This window comes from Rhinolophus sinicus, chromosome 6 (genome assembly GCF_057876585.1).
Source record: "Rhinolophus sinicus isolate RSI-liver-muscle chromosome 6, RSI-T2T, whole genome shotgun sequence".
Lineage (NCBI taxonomy): Eukaryota > Metazoa > Chordata > Mammalia > Chiroptera > Rhinolophidae > Rhinolophus > Rhinolophus sinicus.
The window spans coordinates 40137405-40159838 of record NC_142506.1 but is presented as its reverse complement, the minus strand read 5'-3'; positions in this window follow the sequence as shown (position 1 = coordinate 40159838).

The window sequence follows — 22434 nt, the reverse complement described above, 5'->3', positions numbered from 1 at the left end:
AGGCAGGCACCATCTTTACTGAGTTGAGCTCTCCCCCAATGCTGATGGTCAAATCTGAAACTGAATTGGTCTGGTGAGCTCTGCTCACTCCAACCTGGTGACTCACTGGGACCCCACCCCACCCAACTTGTCTAATACTGGAAGCACATTCTAGGCCAGCAGCCAGCCCCACCTGCATTGTACACTTTCTTGGACAACTCTCCGGAGTCCACAGGCCCAGGGCAGATGGTGGTGGGCTCAGTGTGCTGTGAGACTTTTGCTGAGTAGCTCCAGGCTCATCACTGGCACCATAGCAGAATCTACATTAATCTGGAAAGCACAACTTGTCCCACTCTGGTGACTTCCTGAGACTCTGTTTCATCCAACTCCCATACTGCCTGAAGCTCTATCAGTGTCTGAGCCTTACAGGCAGCTGGAAGGTGGCATCAGGCCTCAGGGTGTCCTGGCTCTTTGTGGAGGTACCCCCAGGCCTAATGCTGATAGCAGCCATTTTTGGTTCACAGCATGGCCTCTCCCATGTGCCTCCACATTTAGCATAGGCAGGGACCAACCATAGATTACTTTGTAGCTCTTAGCAGGTAGTCCCTGGCATGTCACAGGCAGTGTCAGAGCCCCTCTCAAGAGGCATCAGAACCAACATATTTAAGGTCATCTTCAGACTACAGCAGTGTACCACCCAATTAGCCCCACAAGTGGCACACACAAAGGGTCTCAATGAGCACCAGAGCTTGCTGGGGTGAACCCCACTGTATGGAGTAAGGCCCCTGCACAGCATCATGTAAGTTGTAGAAATGACCAAACCCAATAGCCATTAAGCCTGATGGTCAGTTCCATCCACTACAGTGCCAATAGCAATCAAGGCTCAACTATAAAAGGTGGGTACACATAACCCACACAGTGGACATTCCTGAAGCACCCAACACAAGTGACCAGGGAGACTGTGCCACTGGGCTCAACAGGGTACCTACTATATAAGGCCACCTGGCAAAGACTGGGAGATGTAGCAGAACTACCTAAAACACAGAAATAAACACAGAAAGGCAGCCAAAATGAGGAAACAAAGAAATACACCTAAAATGAAAGAATAGTCAAAAACTTCAGAAAGGAACTCAATAAAATGGAGGCAAGCAAACTATCAGTTACAGAATTCAAAACAATGGTTATAAGAATGCTCAAAAAACTTAGTGAGGACTTCAACAAAGAGGTAGCAATCATAAAAAATGAGATAGAAACCATAAAAAAGAACCAGTTGGAAGTGAAAAATACAATAGATGAAATGAAGAATGCACTAGAAGACTAGACGAAGCAGAGGATTGAATCAGTGATTGAGGAGAGAAGGTAGTAGAAAACACTCAATTGGAACAGCAAGAAGAAGAAAAAATTAAAAAATGAGGATACTTTAAGAGACCGCCAAGACAACATCAAACATAACAACATTCACATCATAGGGGTACCAGAAGACAAAAAGAGAAAGCAAGGGATTGAGAACTTATTCAAACAAAAATGATTGAAAACTTTCATAACCTAGTGATTGAAATAGCTATACAAACCGACGAAGTGTAGAGAGTATCAAACAGATGAACCCAAACAGGTCCACACCAAAACACATTATAATTAAAGTGGCAAAGGCTAAAGACAAAGAAAAAAATCCTAAAAGCAGCAAAAGGCAGCTAGTAACTTACAAGGGAGCTTCCACAAGATTTTCAGCTGATTTCTCAACAGAAACTTTGTAGGCCAGAAGAGATTGGCATGAAATATTCAAAGTGATGAAAAGTTAGGATCTATCACCAAGAGTACTCTATCCAGCAAAGCTATCATTTAGAATCAAAGGACTGGTAAAGATCTTCCCAGACAAGAAGAAACTAAAGGAGTTTATCACCACAAAACCACTATTATAAGGAACGCTAGAGGGACTTCCTTTGGATGAAAAATAAGATCAAAATATGAATAATAAAATGTCAATAACTACATATGGATCAAAATTACTTTCAATGTAAATGGATTAAATGCTCTAATCAAAAGAAATACAGTGGTTGAATGGATAATAAAACAAATCCTTTACATATGCTGCTTACAAGAGGCTCACTTCAGATTGTAAGACCCACACAGACTGAAAGTAAAGGATTGGAAGAAGATATTTCATGAAAATAAATGAAACGTGGGATGGCAATACTTATACCAGACAAAATAGACTTTAAAACAAAGGCTATACCTGGAGAACAAGAAGGACCCAGTAATCCCACTTCTGGGTATTTATATGAAGAAATTTAAAACACTACTTTGAGGTGATGTGTGCATCCATATGTTCATTACAACAATGTTTACAATGGCCAAGATGGAGGCAGCCTGGGTGTCTGTCAATGGATGAATGAAAAATGAGGAGATGGTGAATATATACAATGGAATATTGCTCAGCAATGGATGTAATGGGTTCTCGCCATCTGCAGTGCCATGGATATTTTGCGGAATGAAGCATGTCCATGTCAGAGAGAGACAGATGTAATGTGATTTTGCTCAGATGTGGAGTCTAAAGACCAAAACAAACAAACAAGACAAAAACAAACATAGATGAAGAGAAAATTTTGATGATTGCCAGATGGGAGCAGGGTTGTGGGGTGGGTAAGAAAAGGGCAGGCATTAAGAAGCAGAAATTTGTTGTTACAAAGTAGTCATAGGTATGTAAGGTATAGCATAAGGAATACAGTCAACAATATTGTAATAACTATTTAAGGTGGCAGATGTATACTAGATTTATTGGGGTGGTAGATGGGAAGGGCATTGAGGGGCAGAGTGAAAAGGTGAAGGGATTAAGAAATACAAATTTGTAGTTACCAAATATTCATGAGGATGTAAAGTAAAACATAGGGAATATAGTCAATAATATGGTAGTAATTATGAGGTCTGATGATAAAGTTTGCGAATTTGTTGCAATGATGCTGCTAACCTTTTTTGATATCAGAGGAATTATTCATTATGAATTTGTACCAACTGGACAAACAGTTAACCAAGTTTGTTATTTGGAAGTGCTGAAAATGTTGCATGAAAAAGTTAGATGAAAACGACCTGAGCTTTGTGCAAACAATTCATGGCTCTTGCATCACGACAATGCACCATCTCACACAGCACTGTCTGTGAGGGAGTTTTTAGCCAGTAAAGAAATAACTGTATTGGAACACCCTCCCTACTCATCTAATCTGGCCCCCAATGACTTCTTTCTTTACCCAAAGATAAAGGAAATATTGAAAGGAAGACATTTTGATGACACTCAGGACATCAAGGGTAATACAATGATAGCTCTGATGGCCATTCCAGAAAAAGAGTTCCAAAATTGCTTTGAAGGGTGGACTAGGTGCTGGCATCAATGCATAGCTTCCCAAGGGGAATGCTTTGAAGGTGACCATAATGATATTCAACAATGAGGTATGTAGCACTTTTTCTAGGATGAGTTTGAGAACTTAATTGTCAGTTCTAGGTGGGTACTAGACTAGTTCGGGGGGGGGTGTCACTTTTTAAATTATACAAATGTCTAACCATTATGCTGTATACCTGAAATTAATATAACATAATATTGAAGGTCAACTGTAATTGAAAAATTAAAAAAACAGAGGATAAGGTTAACGGGAACATGAGGTTTAAAATTCCAAGTATAAAACAAATAAGTCATGGTGAACAAGTAATGTTCAGCATAATGAGTATAGTCAATTATATTGTGATAGTGTCAGATGGTTGTTGGACTTATCATGGTGATCACTTCTTTAGGTGTTGAATAACTATACGGTATACCTGAAACTAACATAATAGTATATGTTAGCTATATTTTTAATAAAAATATTAACAAAGAAAAGTTATTAAGAAATTGTGAAATAAGTATGAATGAAATTATTTCTTTGAAATTTGCTTCAAGATAACTCGCTCAGAGGACAAATGGAAAGTTATAGGTGAAAGAAGAGTTGATGATTGTTTTAGCTGGCGCATAGAAACATGGTGATTTATTGTGCTCTTCTCTCTACTTTTGTGTATGTTTGAAATAATCCATAATGAAATGTTACAAAAGGAGAGAAAATGGCATGAAAATGCTTCTCTTCTTCATGCTGACAGATTAAATAAGACTGATGACCATATTTTAGAATTTTCCCAAGTATACTCAGCAGACAATAAAGTGACATGATCACTTAAGCTCAAACTGACTTAAATGCTACACAATAATAAGATAGTTCAAATATCTGTGAAGCTTCAAATAATGCTGGTTGGCTTTAATAGAAGTATCTTGAGTGTCTTACAGGAGCCCTGCTTAACATGACAAATCAATGTGATATAATTTACAAGCAGTACCCAGTATGTCATTGGGTCTTGCCTTTAAGACTAAGGTGACAAGAGATATTCACTCAGAGAGATGACTAACAAAAATGCTATTAGCTTATTAATTATTGATTCAGAAAAGCAGCATAGTAATGTGGTTAGAAACAAAAGATTTGAAATTAGACTATTCACCATTCATCATTCATCATTCACTATTTCTATTCACTGTCTGAGTGAATTTATTATTAGTTCCCTCATCTGAAAATTCGGGCTAATATTGCTTACCTCATAGTATGTTATGATGATTATAGACTTTGTACAGTACCTTGTATATATGAAAGTGCTCAATCACTGCAATAATTAATATTATTGGTTGGTGATGATTATTGTCTGAGAAGATGAAGCAGAATCCCCAGCTCAAAAGAGGCAAGCAGAAAAAGTCTAAAATTCTTTATGGAAGACATACAGATTTTGAGTTATCACTAACTAATGGAGCTCTGCTTTTTATGCCCAGCTGGAGAAACTACAAATTTCTTCTCTTCCAAGCAGCTCATACTTCCCAGGTAGGACACCTTGGAGCCTGAGCAGATGACTGTATGCGGAAGATGTAATTCTGATGAAAATAGCTTGCAGTACAGTGGGTCTTAAATATTGGCTGTGGAAGACCTATCCTATTGCCAAACTCTAACCATGTATTCTTTGATTAAAAATGCTACTGGTAAGACTGTCTGACCAACTTGTATTTTTGTCACTTTCTTTGCTTCATACACAGAACACAGAGGCACATAAGATGTATTTTAAGTGTATATAAAGGAGGGGAAGACAATATTACCACATGTGATTAGGGGTCATTTCACAAAGGAGATGACATTTGAATCAGATTTTGAAGGATTAGGGGTAATTTTAAAGGAAGACAAAATGGAGAGGATATTGTAGTCAGAGACAACAGAATGAGGAGAAGGTATGGAGACATGATCATTTGGGTAGGCTCCCATAAATTCTTCAGGCATGTGGAATAGTACAGGGTGAGGCTAGGGAGGTGGGTTGGAAGTATCTTTTATAGGACATTTTCTGCCTTACAGTTTGATTTTTCTTTTCTAGACAACACTGAATGCATACTAAAGGTGATGGTAAGTCATGATTATAGCAGTGGTTTAGAGAGATACCTGATGGCCATCTGGGGTAAAGGATACACATAAATTCTAAGAGAATAAAATCAGGGAGGCAAGTTAGATGATGTTTACAAGATTTTATGTACGTCTGGTGAGCTAACAGTTGTGGTGATGTAGTGACAAATTTAAACTCAAGAGATACTTGGGAGGGAGAATTGGTAGTATTTGGATATAATTCATATAATTATGATGTTTGAAAAATTGTATTGTCCAAAAATCATATGTCTTCCACAGATAATTTTAGATTTTTTTCTGCTTTCTTCTTTTGAGCTTCGGATTCTGCTTCAGATTATCAGACAGGAATTGATAGGACTTGAATATAATTTGTAAATGTGGAAGAAACTTCTAATTTGAAGTGAGTGAAAATATTTCTATTTATCAAGATGGAGCAGGAGTGGGTAAGCAGATACTTTGATAGTGGGCACTTTATCACCATAAGCATCATGACCTTACTCACTGGTAAGTGGGACATTAAAATATAGTGGGGGAGGGTTAGGCTGGAGACTGACCTGTAGTGCTCAAATGGATGTTCAGGAAAACAAATCAAGGAAATACACAGAAGAGTAGGATTTGAAATGCATAGAATGTCATATTCAAGAGGACAAAGCATACTTACATGGATCAAACGCAAGCCTAATCAAGGTTGCAGAAATAAGTATTATGGAAAAAATGTTCTCTATTATTAAGCTCATACTGAATTTATAGAAAGGATCTTTATGAGGAAATTTAAGAGATTCTTAGAAGAAAATCAAGGTCAAGCTAGAAGGAATGAGGCATGTGAGCCAAGGAGGCCCAAACCTACTTTCTGAGATTTGTTTTAGTATTCCATCCCCTGGAATTATGAACATCCCCTGAAAGAACTGAGTTCAAGAGGCTAAAATGTAGGCCAGTTTGTCACTCCATCTCATTCAAAGAAAGTCAGGCAGAGGCACTGCAGAGTTTGTACTCACCAGTTCCCAGGGCTCACTCTGCCCACAGGCCCTCAAACACAGGCATCGACTATTACTCCCCAATCTTCTTCGCGTCAACTGATGGTCTTTGGCACCAATTCATTGCCAACAGGAATCCCCAATTTGGGGTATGGTGAGGAAGGAAACTTTATTCAGTACAAAAAGCTCAATTGTGATACAGTTCAATAGTGTTACAGCTCAATTACGAAGCAGCACAGCTGTGGAACGGCATGACTATGAGGTGATTCTGAGGAAAGGCCTGGAGAGAGGGTCCTTTTTGGCTAGACAACTGATCCACTCCACTCTGGCCTACTCCATCTGCTCTGTTCTGGTGAGATGTCTACAGTGTTTTAGCTCCAGTGGAGGAAAGGAAAGTGTGTTCTCTGAGTCAGAGGGGAACTGACTTACACAGAATGTCAACTGGACAAAATAATTTTCTAGGTAGTCCTCCAAACAGAGGGTTTATTCAGGAAAAGTAAAAAGCAAAACTACCGCGGCAGTGTGAGAATGCACACCTCCGGCAGGCCACCCACGTGCAGTGTTTTGCTGCCCTTCTAAGATGGCAGCTATACATATATCTTCCCTACCCTGCAGGAAGTTAGAACCATACAGTTTTAACAGGAAGTCAAGACTAGAGAGTAACAGGAAGCGCAGCTCCATCCATAGACCTCCCAGCTCTGTGATCAGTTCTCTTAAACTGCCAGTTCATTTTTATCAAGACAGAAGTCACTGCCCCTGGTCCCTGATTGGTCCATCCTCATGCAAATGAAGATTACAAATCCTCAGTTTGGTCCAAAAAACACTATGCTAATTGGTCAGAATGCAGCTGCTTTGATTTGTCAGTGAGGATGCTAATGAGGATATAACTGCACAGGTCTAATTAGATGTGGAAAGTCTCAGTCCTATTGGTTGAAATACAATTCCAGAAACTCTTTTATAAGGGCTGGCTTTGCTAGCAGAAACACAATGCAGGCAGGCAATTTGGTGCAGGAGGTATGCAGTTCAGTGTGGGAGGCAGGCAGCTCTAGGCGGGCTTTTCCCTAAAGTGCAGTTTGAGTGAGAGGTCCCTGTTTAGAAATGGCTGCTAGGCTCTGTTTTTTTTTTTTTTTTTAAATTTGAGCCCAGTTACCCACCAGGAGTCCTTCTTAGTAGATATTTTTTTTCTCAGAGTCGACACTAGCTAGTGTGAGGGAGCCTGATATATGCTGACAGGCTCAGTTCTCACTTGTTTTTATTTTATTATTAATACTTACAGGGAGTAAGTGACTCAGATTGATTGAAAGGGAGAGTTGGAGGCAGAAAGAAATTGGAATCACAACTAGAAAAAAAAAAAGGTGGTTTCCAGGTCCTGGAGAATCTTTACTACTAGCCTAATAAATTCTGTTGGTGTATTTTAGTCATTGGACGTTGTTGAAGGACTTTGATCATGAATGGTTTGGTTATTTCTTAGAGCACATGTTTAATAAATTATTATTGGTGGAATATGAAATTGTGTATAGAGTGAATAAAAACTCTCCAAAAAAGATTTTGAAGCAATTCAGCACACCCGTAGACTGTTGAGAGATCTATGTAGCCACACATCAAGATGAAAACAAAAGATCTGAACAAAGTTATTTGTAGAGCCAAGGGAAAATTTGCAATCAATGACAAACCCTGTAATCCTAAGGGCTGGAAATAACTACTGGTTACAGACTGGTATCTTCAGCTCATTGAAAGAAATTGTCTGGAACCTCTATATACACCATGGCCTTGGGGCATGTATTATAAAAACATTTTTGGTGCAATTACCTTATAAAGAGATCTTTTGGTGCTTAATTACATAATTCTATTGGAACTGGTCCAGACTTTTAGAGGAATTTTTTAGTAGAGTAAGCAGTGTTATGGTGAGGTTCTAAAAATGTTTCTGTTTTAAACAAAAATGTACTAAATACATCCTTTGCATTGTCTAATATTGGGGAGACCTTGAAAATAGAGCGTGAAGAATTTGATGGCCTCAGCTCATGAAGAATAAGACAAATGAAGGTGTAGATAATCCATAGGTTTTATTTTCCATCAATATTTTCAGCATTATAAAACTTTGCTGTAGCATCAATATTCAGTTATTTAACACAATTTCTGAACTTATCTTCTCTTGGGATACTAATAATCAGAGAAATGAAGTATGAAGGAGCCAAAACAAAGAAAGAACACAAGCAGTTTAGAAATGAGAGCATAAACCAAGTAACCAGTGCATTACTACATACTGACAACGTGTACTTGGATCTATAGCTCACGACACTCAGATCATTTACTCTTTTATAGACTTGGTTTCTGTCTATGCAGCAATCAAATTCAATTGTAAAAATGAAGTAGTATGAGCAAGGAGATGGTTGTCAGAAACTCTTAGACTGACGTTAGAGTCACCCTTTTGACTTGGAGGACCAAACTTCTTCATAAGTCTAATTGGCTATTGAGATCTAAATGCAGTTTTAGACTACTTAGAGACAAATGACCCCATGATAAGAATCTGTAACAGGAAAGGTGAGAGCACATATTCACTACTACAGTGAAAATGCAAGGAAACAACATAGGCATTCATCCAATGTTGTGTAATGAAAAAAATGATTATGAAATATTTATAGTTATCAAAAATAGAGAATTACCATTCATGAAGAACACTATGCAGTTAATAAATAATTGAAACAGCAGTTTCTCTTTGTTTCTACTGACCTTTCAGTCAGGAAAATGAAAGTTCTTTAATTAAGCTTAAGATCATCAGTTTGTTTAATTCTTTTGAAAGAGCTACTTGGGAATAATGTTTCTAGAACACCCCTTGTCATCTGTGGGAGATTTACCAGTTTCAGAACAGAAAGAATAGAATACATGATTAGAGACAATCTATTTTGTTGGAAATTATTCCAAAAGGTACAATCATTTCCTTAAGGAGAGGCTTTTAAAATCAGACTGCCCAGGGTTCTAATGTATCTCTGTCACTTTGCTACTTAATTTTTTAGTGCCTCAGCTAGTGCAGCTGAAAAAAGGGAATGATGTTTCCTCATAGTTGTGAGGATTAAAGGAGATAATACATGCGACATGCTTAGAATCATGCCTGGCATATGGTGAGGCCTCAATATATGTTAGTAATTATCATTGTTGAATGATAATATTAATTTTTTTAAATTTAATTTTATTAACTTTATTGGGGTGACAATTGTTAGTAAAATTACATAGATTTCAGGTGTACAATTCTGTATTACATCATCTATAAATCCCATTGTGTGTTCATCACCCAGAGTCAGTTCTCCTTCCATCACCATAGGGGATCAAATATATGGTGATAATATTAATTTTAATCTAAGGTGGACGTGTGTTGGAGAATAGGTGAAAAGCACATACTACAAGATGTATCTGCCAGTGCTATGATATAATTCTGGTCAATGTGACATTTTTATCTTTTGTATGAGTAACCACAGAATGACACTTGATTTCACCAAATTCAGTAGGCAGAGAATTTCCAATGTCATAGCAGTGAAGATAAATAAATATATGAGTCTGGAAGAAATGTAAGACAAAGCTGAAAATTAATTACTAGGCAGGATCAGATACCCCTTAAAGAAAATTTTTATGGTATGACTGAAGGAACACCTGACCAGGTGAGAAAACTTTCATCTGCCCTCACTAGATTGCAAACCATCTGATACTGTGTATCATGTCTTATGAGTATTTTAAATAGAATCCTCCATGCATACCACAGTGTTTAGTTCACAGTAGGCACTCAGTAATTGCTGAATAAATAAATGAATGAATGAATGAGCCAGACATCTAATCTTATGCAAATGATAATTTATATGGATCACAGTTTAGATTTGCTTTATTTTATTAAAATGATGAAGTTGTACTAGCAATCTTTTTTTTAAAGATTTTTATTGGGGGAGGAGAACAGGACTTTATTGGGGAACAGTGTGTACTTCTGGGACTCTTTCCAAGTCAAGTTGTTGTCCTTTCTTTTTTTTTTTAAATTTATTGGGGTGACAATTGTTAGTAAAATTACATAGTTTTCAGGTGTACAATTCTGTATTACATCATCTTTAAATCCCATTGTGTGTTCACCACCCAGAGTCAGTTCTGCTTCCATCACCATATATTTGATCCCCCTTTACCCTCATCTCCCACCTCCCAACCCCCTTACCCTCTGGTAACCACTAAACTATTGTCTGTGTCTATGAGTTTTTGTTTCTCATTTGTTTGTCTTGTTCTTTTGTTGTTTTTGGTTTATATACCACATATCAGTGAAATCATATGCTTCTCTGCTTTTTCTGTCTGACTTATTTCGCTTAGCATTATACTCTCAAGATCCATCCATGTTGTCACAAATGATTCTATTTCATCTTTTCTTACCGCCAAATGGTATTCCATTGTGTATATAGACCACAACTTCTTTATCCATTCATCTATCGAAGGACATTTTGGTTGTTTCCATGTCTTGGCCACCGTAAACAAAGCTGCAATGAACATTGGAGCACACATGTCTTTATGTATAAATGTTTTCAGATTTTTTGGGTAGATTACCCAGGAGAGGGATTGCTGGGTCATATGATAATTCTATTTGTAATTTTTTGAGGAACCTCCACACTGCCTTCCATAACGGCTGCAGCAGTCTGTATTCCCACCAACAGTGTATGAGGGTTCCTTTCTCTCCACAGCCTCTCCAACACTTGTTACTATTTGTCTGGTTGATGATAGCCATTCTGACTGGGGTGAGGTGATATCTCATTGTGGTTTTTATTTGCATTTCTCTGATGATTAGTGATGTTGAGCATTTTTTCATATGTCTATTTGCCATTTTTATGTCCTCTTTGGAGAAATGTCTCTTCAGGTCAACTGCCCTTTTTTCAATTGGGTTTTTTGTTTATTTGTTGTTGAATTTCATGAGTTCCTTGTATATGTTGGATATTAGCCCCTTATCGGAGGCACTGCTTGCAAAAATCTTCTCCCATTCAGTTGGTTGCCTCTTTATTTTGTCGATGGTTTCTTTTGCTGTGCAGAAGCTTGTAAGTTTCATATAGTCCCATTCATTTATTTTAGCTTTTACTTCCATTGCCTTGGGAGTCAAATTCATAAAATGCTCTTTGAACCCAAGGTCCAGAAGCTTAGTACCTATGTTTTCTTCTATGCAGTTTATTGTCATTTCCAGGTTTCTATCTTCAATGTCACTGATTCTTTCCTCCATCTGGTCAACTCTACTACCTAAGCTGGTTATTTCATTCTTAATTTCTCCTATTGAGTTCTTAACCTCCAGAAATTCTGTTTGGTTCTTTTTTAAAATTTCAATGTCTTTTGTAAAATGCTCATGTTATTCTTTGATTGTGTTTCTGAGTTCATTAAACTGCCTTTCTGTGTCTTCTTGTATCTCGTTGAGTTTTTTTCAGAACTGCAATCTGGAATTCTCTGTCATTTAAGTCACATATTTCCATATCTTTAACTTCCTTTTCTGGAGCCTTTTCACTTTCTTTCTGAGCTGTCTTGTTGCCTTGGTTGTTCATGGCAATTTATTATTTCTCTTCCTAGACATCTACAGGAGTGGCTTCTGCAACAGGTTGATAGGAAGAGGTCTTTCTTTTGTTTTCCAGTACTTGTTGGTAGAATGTTTTATTTTCTCTCTGACTGCCGCCTATTAATTTCTCTCTTACATGGTAGTGCTATGTTTTCTCGGCACTTTTCCAGCTTCTCACACAATGGTGGGATTCCCTGGGAGACGGGCTTCTCCTCTGTTAATAGTTTGCCTGGGTGTCGTGCGGGAGACCCTGCTCGCTGCGCCATTTGCCGTGCAGAAATCATGCACGGTCTCTGTTCCCACGCCCTGCACAAGAACACAAGTGTCATGCGGGACGGCCTGTGGGGTCTGGTACTGCTCCCCATATAAGAACGCAGGATTTGGCCAGGCCCAAAAGGAACACCCATGGAGCCATAGGTAGGGAATCATACCACTATGGTCTCACTGGAGGCTGGGTTCACAGGACGTGCGACCTGCTGTCCGCTTTTCTGCCAACCGACTGACGACTCTCCTCCACTCTCCTCAACTCAGCTCCTCTACTCTCCTCAACTCTCCTCCGTAGCCACAGCAGTTTTCTTAGTGGCCAATGGCTCAATGGCTACAGCTGACGGCCAACCAGCCACAGCTGACAGCCATCTACCACCCGAGCCAGCACCCCTCCATATGAGGCTGAGAGCCTGGAAACTGCTCTTTGGGGCTCTGTACCCACACTGGGTCACAGGGCGCAGTGTTCCTGTGGATATGTGGAGAGCTTTTGAAGTTCCAAAGCTCTTCCTGCACAAGATTCAGAGCCCATATGTTTCAGCAGTTCTGTTTACTCCTGCAGGGATCCGCCCAGATAGGTGGGGCCAGCAGCGAGATGAGTTGTGAGAGGTGGCCCAGAGTAATAGTGGCATCCACCACAGCCAGTCCTGCTTCCACAGCTGCCTCCCCTTTGCCGGAACTAGTTGGGCTGCAAATCTGTGTCTGCAGTCCACAGTTCTCAGAACAGCAAATATTCTATTCTTTTGATCTGACACTGCTACTGTTCTGATTCTAGCACCGGGCAGGTGGTGGTGGGGTGAGCTCTGGGAGGGTGGGGAGGGGGCGGCTAGTCTCAGTGCTTAAGGCTTCCGTTTTCTGCTCGGCAGTGAGGGCTTAAATGATTGTTTTCAGACTTCTTCCCTCAGTCTTTTCTCTGAGGTCTCTGCTGTGAGCGTTGGGTTCAGCCATGTTATATGCTGCCCCCTCAGCCCTGTGGGCCACAAGCAGAGCCCTAGCAGTCTGAGTTCTTCCCTCTCCCTCAGCTGCGGTAGTTCCAGGATGCAGCGAGCTCAGAGCACTGAGCTAGGTCTGCGTCCTGCGCCAGCGCGGCTCCGTCTCCTCACTTCTCCCTTTCCCCCTTCCCCCTCATGTGATTCACCCACCTTTCGGTGAATTCAGTAGTGGGCCTCTTCGTCTTGCCTGTCTGCTGTGCAGGGAGTCCTTTGTGGAGTTATTGTTGTTCGATTAGTTGTAAATTCCAGGGGAGCTTTACAGAGGCTCACCTCATGCCGCCATTTTGATCTCTCTGAATCCTGTCCTTTCAATCTGAGTTGTAGAGGGCACAACTCAGCTCCAGGTCCAGTTGCCATTGTTATTTACAGGGGGCACAGCCCACCATCCCTTATGGGTGTAGAACCGCAACCTTGTGATTGAGAGGACACACTCCAACCAACTGAGCCATCTGGCCACCCGTGAGCTGAACGGCAGATCATTGACTTCATTCTAGTTGTGGAGGGCGCGGCTCACTGGCCCATGTAGGAATCGAACCGGCAGCCCCGTTTCCCAGAGCTCACGCTCTAACCAATGGAGCCACCCATCCGATCATGTACTAGCAATTTTTAAAGCCTCATAAGACCTTCATATAGTAAATATCTTAATTAGAAAAAAAAATGAGGAATTTCCTGAGAATCTGAATTGTCTTATAGAACAGTATGTCTCAAACTTTAATGCTCATACAACTCACTTGATGATCTTGTTAAATACAGATTCTAATTTAGCAGATCTGGGAGGAATTTGAAATTCGGAATTGCTACAATATGATGCTGATGCTTCAGTTCTATGGACTACATACACACATCAAATAGCAAAGGTTCAGAGGGTTGTTGTGGATAACCTCTTTTAGATCATAATAGATAGGAAAGTGTCTTTAGCCAGATACAAATACATTACTATTTGAGTTCAGAGAAGGGATGGAAGATTCTTGTTATTTAAAGGCTTTATGTAAGATATCACATTTTACCTTCAGTAGAAAGTTAGGATTTGTGACAGCACTTTACATTTGCAAACTATTATTTTATTCCACATCTCACTGATTATTTACAGAGGTCTTAGAGTTTTTTGTTTTTTTTTAATTTCACAATAACCCAAAGAAGTAGACATAGATTTTTGAGCTCCATTTTACGGAACTGGAAAAAGGACTAAAAGAGACTACAGAGTTTCCTGGCAAGTGAGTGAATAGCAATTCTGAGGATGAATCTCATAGTCAGTGTTTGCATTCAAGCATGTCACATTTCCTCTATGTAGATGAGGCTTAAGACAATGACACTATTTTTGGTCACTCATTAAATCTGACATTGTTTACCAGGACCTGAATAGTGAGGAAATCCTAATGAACATCATCACCATATGATGAAATGAATTCAACACAGAGACTGTAGCTATTTCTCTCCTCACTTACCAGCTATTTTCAAGATTCAAAGTCTCAATTCAGAAATTAAAAGAGATAGAATCAATAGGCTCTGATATATCCATTTTTCCCATGGAGAAAAGTGTCCACAGAAATGTCAAACAATATATGAAAGTTCTACTCAACTAAGAGTTTGTCAACATATTTGGTCTCTAGTTCTTACATTATTAGACCACACTAATACTCAGGCAATGGTTTTAAAATTTTGCAGAGGTTTTGAATTTCATTATCATATTTTTTCCCTCTCAGGATTCATGAAGGTTATAGGTACAAAGATAAATATGTCTGAGAACACAACAAACATTAACACTCTATTAGTGAACCATCATAGCTCAAGTATTTAGGCAAAATCCTTTGTTCAGCTCTGATTGATCAGCAACAGGCTTTGTCCATGTGGAGACTTACCAGTAGAGTGAACAAAATGTACATATATATATACATACATATATATACATACATATATATATATATATATATATATATATATATATATATATATATATATATATATGGTTTTTTTCCCCCCTTGTGGTTCCAGGTACAATTTTCCTACAAAATGAGAACAATTGCTTTAGTTCTCACAGATGTAAAACAATTCACATGTCCTTTGCCTAGTCCTAATTTTGGTTCATTGAGTTGCCCATAGAAGGTATCTGAAAAACAGCATATTCAGCTATACCTGTATGTTAAAAATAGCCATGATGGAAGCTACATGATTCTGTGTTCTTGGTGTAGTGAATTATACCACTGACAGACATTATTCAATCCTAACTTCTAATTGTCTGGCATTTTAAATTTGTACCAATTACACTTCTGTGGGCTTGCATGTAAAAATAATGAGAGCAGCTTCTTCAGAAGTTGAGAAATCCTTACAAATGCACTCTCAAGCAGCAGAGATGGTACCACAGTCTTTGAGACAGATGGTAGCCAATCCAAATTCAGTATGGTAAGCAGGCACTACTCAATAAAACTTTAATTGCTGCATATGTTATCTGCTAACTTGTTTAGAAAATGGATATGCAGCATTAGCTCAAAGCATTTAAATGGCCTGAAAGCCCTGGACAGCATGTTGGGCTGCCACCTGGAAGACCCAAATTTCATAGCAGATGTAACAGTCGAAGAATAAAGCTGGTGGTTGATAGCCTTAGAATGGAGATGACACAGGCAACACCCAGCTGTTCCCCTCACCTTTGTTGACTTCTATTGCTTTGGTGTCACTTCTATCAATATCTGAAATGACTCAAGGATTGTATTTTCTTCCCAAGAAAAGAAAAGGAAAAAACAAAACAAAATAAAACAAAAACTAAGTTATACCATAAGGGTGCAATTAGAATGGGTGCATGCCCCTTCTATATCCTGGGAAACATGGAAGATGCTTTAGAATGCAGTTCAGGGAGAAAAAAATGGATAAAGATAAAGATCTGGATGGAGAATGCCCACATATGTGCAAATTTGTGCCAAAAGATGGGAGCCAAGACAGAAGAGAAGATTCCTTCTGAGAGTGCCAAAGAGATTTTTTCAATTTATCTCTTGCATTTGTCTTGCTCTGGCAAACAATAAATAAAACTTAGAACATGTCCAGGAGGTCAGCATATCAGTCCCCTGACTTCAGAGACAGATAAGTAGTGAAACTTATCATTTCTCAAAACATGGATTCTTTAACATGGTCATGCCAAGTTAGATAGTGTAATGAGTATAAGAGAAATAGAATCTCAAGATCTCAGTCTATTTAAAGGCAGAAGATATTAAAGGAAGGAACAAAACTAATTGTTTTTTAGAAAGATCACAGAGAAATTTTCATTTTTGAACATCAGTGCTCTGCACTACAGAACCCCGATCTAAATTAAGAAAACATACAAATGCACTTCCCGGGCACAATATTGATTTCTGACCTGTAAATTACTCTCCATCAAAAGGCTTTGGAGCAGAGGAGGGATTTGAAGTAGCCTGGGTACTTCTCAGCTGTAATTTGCATAGTGTTTAGTATTCAGTGAGTTAAAGCATGCAATGAAAGGGAGCTGTCAACGCAATCTAGAAGATATAAAGAAAGGAAGGTGGGGGGGAGGGCGGCAGTATGCTAATAATCCACTCAGTAATTAAGTGAAGATCACTGCCAAGCGCCACTGCCACTTTCAAAGGGTAATTTGTACAGGAAATCATAGAGTCATTGTCAAATCATTTCAGGATAAAAGGAAAGTCATCAACTGAGATAAGATAAATGCTGGGTGTCTGGCAGCATGTGCCCTAGGAAATGCCTTTGCTTTAATTTTTTTTTTCTTAAAAACTTGTAAAAGTGGGGCTAGAGAAACTTGACAGGTTGCAATGTACATTTAATATTAATAATAGGGGCAGTCTATGCATGAATAAGTTTCTTGATAAAAAGTTGGTAAAATAAATCGGTTAAGAGGACGTAACTTGTAACAAGTATACTGTGTGATTCTTTTTTTGTTCTTCTCCCCCACTCTTGCACCATAGAGAAGTTTTCAATCATTGTCCCCTTGCATCTCTATTTTAGCTAAATTATAGTGTTTTAAAAGCATTATTAAGCATCCTATGCTCTTAGGAAGACAATGTTTCCATCTCTGGAAAATTAATTGTTTTTAAGGAAATCCAAGGAGAAATAAACCATGTCCTCCCATTACATTTTTTAAATGCTTTTGAGCTCAATATTTTGATCTTGCTTTATCTCATACAAAATATTGAAAAATTAATGTTTCAAGTTTGTGAGGTAGCTATAGTCTTCTGTGTGTAAAAGTGAAGAGCACAGGGCTTTTTAAAAAATGTTATTCTTATGGAAAAATCTCAACAAAATGAGATGTTTATTCTGTTTTTCATTCAAATTTACATGCTTTCTTACTGACTTATTCTGAGTTAACCTGTATTAGACAAATGTCTCCAAAAATAATAAATTGATACTTGCATTTTCAGGTAGCTATTTTTACACAGATAAATTGATTCCTTGGATGAAATGTTTCACCAACTATGTTCTTAAAATTGATGTATCCTGTCATACTGAAAGAAAAGTTTGTTTGCTCTAGGGAGCAAAATATCTCAATGTTTGAAACATTCTAAAAGGACTGTCCCTGTTACAGCACAAAAGCTCCATCCACAAAAGCATGGACAGGAAAATCAAGATAACACAATTTCATGGGATAGCTAAATATAGAAAATATGTAAAGTTTGTCTGTTCAAAATATTCCCTCCCTTTTTTTATTGCTTGATAAACTTTTATCAGATGAAACCATATATTTTATAATATATAATTAATGAAGTTACTCATTTAACCAATATATAAAAAGTAGCTATCTCTGTGCCAGGCACTATGTTAAAGCAGTTATCTTACTAGCAAATAGTTTATTTTTAATGAGAGAAGCAAATAAACAAATAATTTATTTATTTTTACATTTTTATTGTTTAGACATTGTCTTTATGCATATCAGTTTGCATCACAGGATTTACATTTGTTTCTTAACTTTAAAAGGACATTTGGCTCATTTTGTGTAGACGTCTAATGGTTCCTTTAGAACAGTTATGAACCTGTAAATTTGTTCTTTCTTCCTTCCCTTTATCCCCCCTCACTTTCTTTTTTATTTCCTTCTTTTTTTTGTCTCTCTTTCCCTTGCTTCTTTCCATTTGTCTCTACTCAGCTACTAATCTATCCATCCAATTCTATAGAGCAACTATTATAGAGCAACTTTTATAGAGCAGCTAATGTGATATATGAGGTCTCACAATTAAGTTTGCGAACTTGCCACCGTGTGCTTACATTGGCAGCACTGTAGAAACAGCTCAGTAAGGTTTATACCCTTGGTATATCTGTGTCTTACAGCTGTGTTCATGTCAATGTGTGGCGGTGTCTTGTTGAGTGGTATTCATTATTGTTGTGTGTTTTTGTGTGCCGTCACAAGAATGTCTGAGTTTGAATTAGAGCAATGAACAAACATTAAATTTCTTATTAAATTTAGCAAGAGTGGAAGTGAAATCAGGCACGTGTTAGTCCAAGTTAATTGAGATAATGCCATGAGAGAAATGGCAGTGTACAAATGGATTAAATGCTTTTCTGAGGGGAGAGAACATGTCACTGATGAAGAGAGGTCAGGGCTGCCAGTAACGAGCAGAACTGATGAAAACATTGCAAACATTCGTCGAATTGTGCGTCAAGATTATCATCTGGCTGTGAGAAGCATAGCAGACCAAGTAAACATTGATAGAGAAATAGGAAAATCTTAACTGAATATCTTGGCATGAGAAAGATGTGTGCAAAAATGGTCCCGAAGGAGTTCAGCGATGAACAAAAGCAAAGGAGAGTCGAAGTTTGCCAAGACCTTTTGGAGAGGCAAGACGATGTTTTGGGCCATGTTATCACTGGTGATGAAACATGGGTGTACCAATATGACCCTGAAACTTCCACTTCCCAGTGGAAGTCAGCCAAATCTTCACTACCAAGACTTCCGTCAGTCCAAATCAAGAGTCAAAACGATGTTGCTAAACTTTTTTGATATCAAAGGGATTATTCATTACGAATGTGTACCAACTGGACAAACATTTAACCAGGTTTACTATTTGGAAGTACTGAAAAGGCTGAATGAAAAAGTTAGACGAAAATGACCTGAACTTTTCGCCAACAATTCATGGCTCTTGTATCACAACAATGCACCAGCTCACACAACACTGTGAGGGAGTTTTTAGCCAGTAAAGAAATAACTGTATTGGAACAATCTCCCTACTCATCTAATCTGGCCCCCAATGACTTCTTTCTTTACCAAAAATAAAGGAAATATTGAAAGGAAGACATTTTGTTGACATTCAGGACATCAAGGGTAATATGACAAAAGCTCTGATGGCCATTTCAGAAAAAGAGTTCCAAAATTGCTTTAAAGGGTGGACTCAGTGCTAGAGTTGGTGCATAGCTTCCCAAGAGGAGTACTTCGAAGGTGACTGTAGTGATATTCAGGAATGAGGTATGTAGCACTTTTTCTAGGATGAGTTTGTGAACTTAATTGTCAGACCTCATATAGAGCATTTATGTCTTTGAAATTAGAACTTCATGAAAAATTGGAAGGGTAAAGGACATAAAATTAAGGAAAAAACAAAATGACTGTCATAAGACATTAGCATTTTGTTCTGTGAGTTAAACAACTATGCTTTAGGCAGAGTTTGTAGAATTCATTTTGAGTATAAAATTTAGGTTATTGATTTAACAAGATTGATCATTTGATTCTTCTGGAAATCTTGTCCCTTTCCTTAAACTTCAATAATAACAAAAAGCTGTTGTGGAGGGAGACTATAAAGCAGACATACTGAGAAGACTGAGCTGACCATAAGATTCATATATATATATATATATCTCCAGAGGTTAGTCTTATTTTTCAGAATATTAAAGTCAATGTGCTTGGTTCCAGTTACCTTTCTTGGAAAACACTGTTAGAAATCACTATTCAGAGACTATAGTTGAGAATAAAAGAAATTAATTAAGAAATATAGACAGATATGGTTAGTGGATATGTACGGATGGGCCAAAATTTGTTATTCAAGATAAATAACTTTTTAGTCCACCATCCTCCATGATGATAACTATTGAAATTAAGGAAATCAATTATATTTTGTGTGGCTTAAATATTTTCTCATCTTGGTTAAATAGGCAAATGATTTCTTAGAAGGTGTGGAGATCATTTCTAAAGGTTGTTGCCATTAATTCCTCCCCTCCCTATACGTGCAGTTCAATCTTCCCATTGGAGACTTTGTTTCTCTTTTTCTTGAATCAGGGATGACCTTTAGACTTGGTTTGATCAACAGAATACAGCATAAGTGACACTGTTCTAGTTTGGGCTTAACCTTTAAGAGGACTGACATCTTCCTCTTTCTGGGGTATTCAGCTACCATGCCATAAAGAAACTTGGGTAAGACTACTGACTGAAGAAAGATCACACGGCAAGAGAGACAGAAAGGGACCAAGTGAAGGAACACTGAAAAGTCATACCTGTGAGTGAAGATTACTTGGACTTATCAGCTCATCCTACTTGCAGCTAAAGCCAGCTGAGTGAATGACCTTAATCAATGGTAGATGGAGCAGAAGAAGCAACCAATTAAGCTCTGCCCAAATTCTAGATCAACAGAATTATAAGAAATAATATATTGGTGTTGTTTAAAGCCTCTACATTTTTGTATGAATTATAATGCAACAGATAATTGGGGGGAAAAGGCTGAGTTAAAAGAATTAAAGACTGTAGAGTGCTTTAAATTCTTAACTATAGTCTGTGTGTTCAAGGCCCTCAAATGGATTACCAATTAAAAAATTCAGAGGGTTACCAGAAGTGCTACAAGTTTCCTTAAATTCGTGCTTTTTTTTTTTTTTTTGGCCCTTATCCCAAAATGGGAAGTTTAGATAAACGCAATTTATAAGAAAGGACTTGCACATTATTTGATCCAGGCATTTCAAGTCCAAATGCCTACAAGGACTAGGCATTTATGAATTTGTCCAGTTGTAAGAAAACATTAGAAATACTTTTCAAAATGTTAATGCTCTTTACACTATTAAAAAAATGAACTACGAAATTGGTCTTCCCCAAATGACTTTAATGCCCAGGGCAAAATATCAGGTTTTAGATTCAGCAAGTTAATGAAGTATTATCCTTATTATGAATATATTTAGTTCATAATTCATTAAGAAAATTTTCATTTAACTGAAAAAAAAATTTCAGTACTATATTATGCCTAAAAGATTTTCAAAGAGGAAAGATATTTAATTTGAATTAATTATGACCTATTTACTTACTCAATTAAATGTGTAAGCAGTCAGCTGTTTGAAACATGGATGTGTTTAGAGGGTTGACAAGCTTCTTTGAGAAGAGTGATATTTAGAAACCGAAAATTCCAAGTAGCTGCGCTGTTTAGAACCAATTGCCATATAGTGTTCCTGAATAATTGCTGTTTTTTGCAGCAGATAATTATATTTAATATGGATAGTTTACACTAACTGGAAGGTCAACTTGCAATGTGACTTGCATTTCTTTATCGGCAGATCATGACACAAATCACTGAAAAAATAGAAGGCCCTCTATTTTTCTAAACTTCCCTAGACTCGCAGACTTCTTATTACTTGGGAATAGCTTCTAAAGCCTGACTGGACAAGTGGTTCAATCACAGACCGTCTCATTTTCTTTTTTGGAAATGAAGGTGATATTTATAACCCCATTGGAAGTTCTAAAATAACAGTACCAAACATATTAGAAAATATTAGTTGGCTCAGCATTTTCCTTTGTTTAAGTAATAATTGGTGAAAATTATTTTGCTCAACACTAATTAATATTAAATAAGAGTAAGTTTAAAATAGCACTTTTTTTTTCTTTTTTTCCCTCAAGGTATCACAGAAGAGATTTACAAAGTAATGAGTTAAAATACTGGGCGCAGCGCGACTGTGCTGGCAAATGGATCAGCCATTATGTGCCCAACAATAGCTCACACACGTATAAGTAATTAATGTCCTCTGGATGTACTTTATCATACTTACTTTTCACACTGTTAAATTATTACCCTAATTTTTATTCCAAAGACTTTCCTATTTATCAGGTATTGAATTATTTTGTTGAGTACATTACCATTTATTTTTAAAAATTACTATAATTTCAATTATTCTTAAAGTAGCTTTTCAGTTCATTGCTCTGCATATAATTTCATGTACCACTTCTTGGGTGTTATAAAAAAAATAAAAGTAAGAATCATATAACAATTAAAAACCCAACTAATGAAAACTGTTAGTTGCTTTGTTTC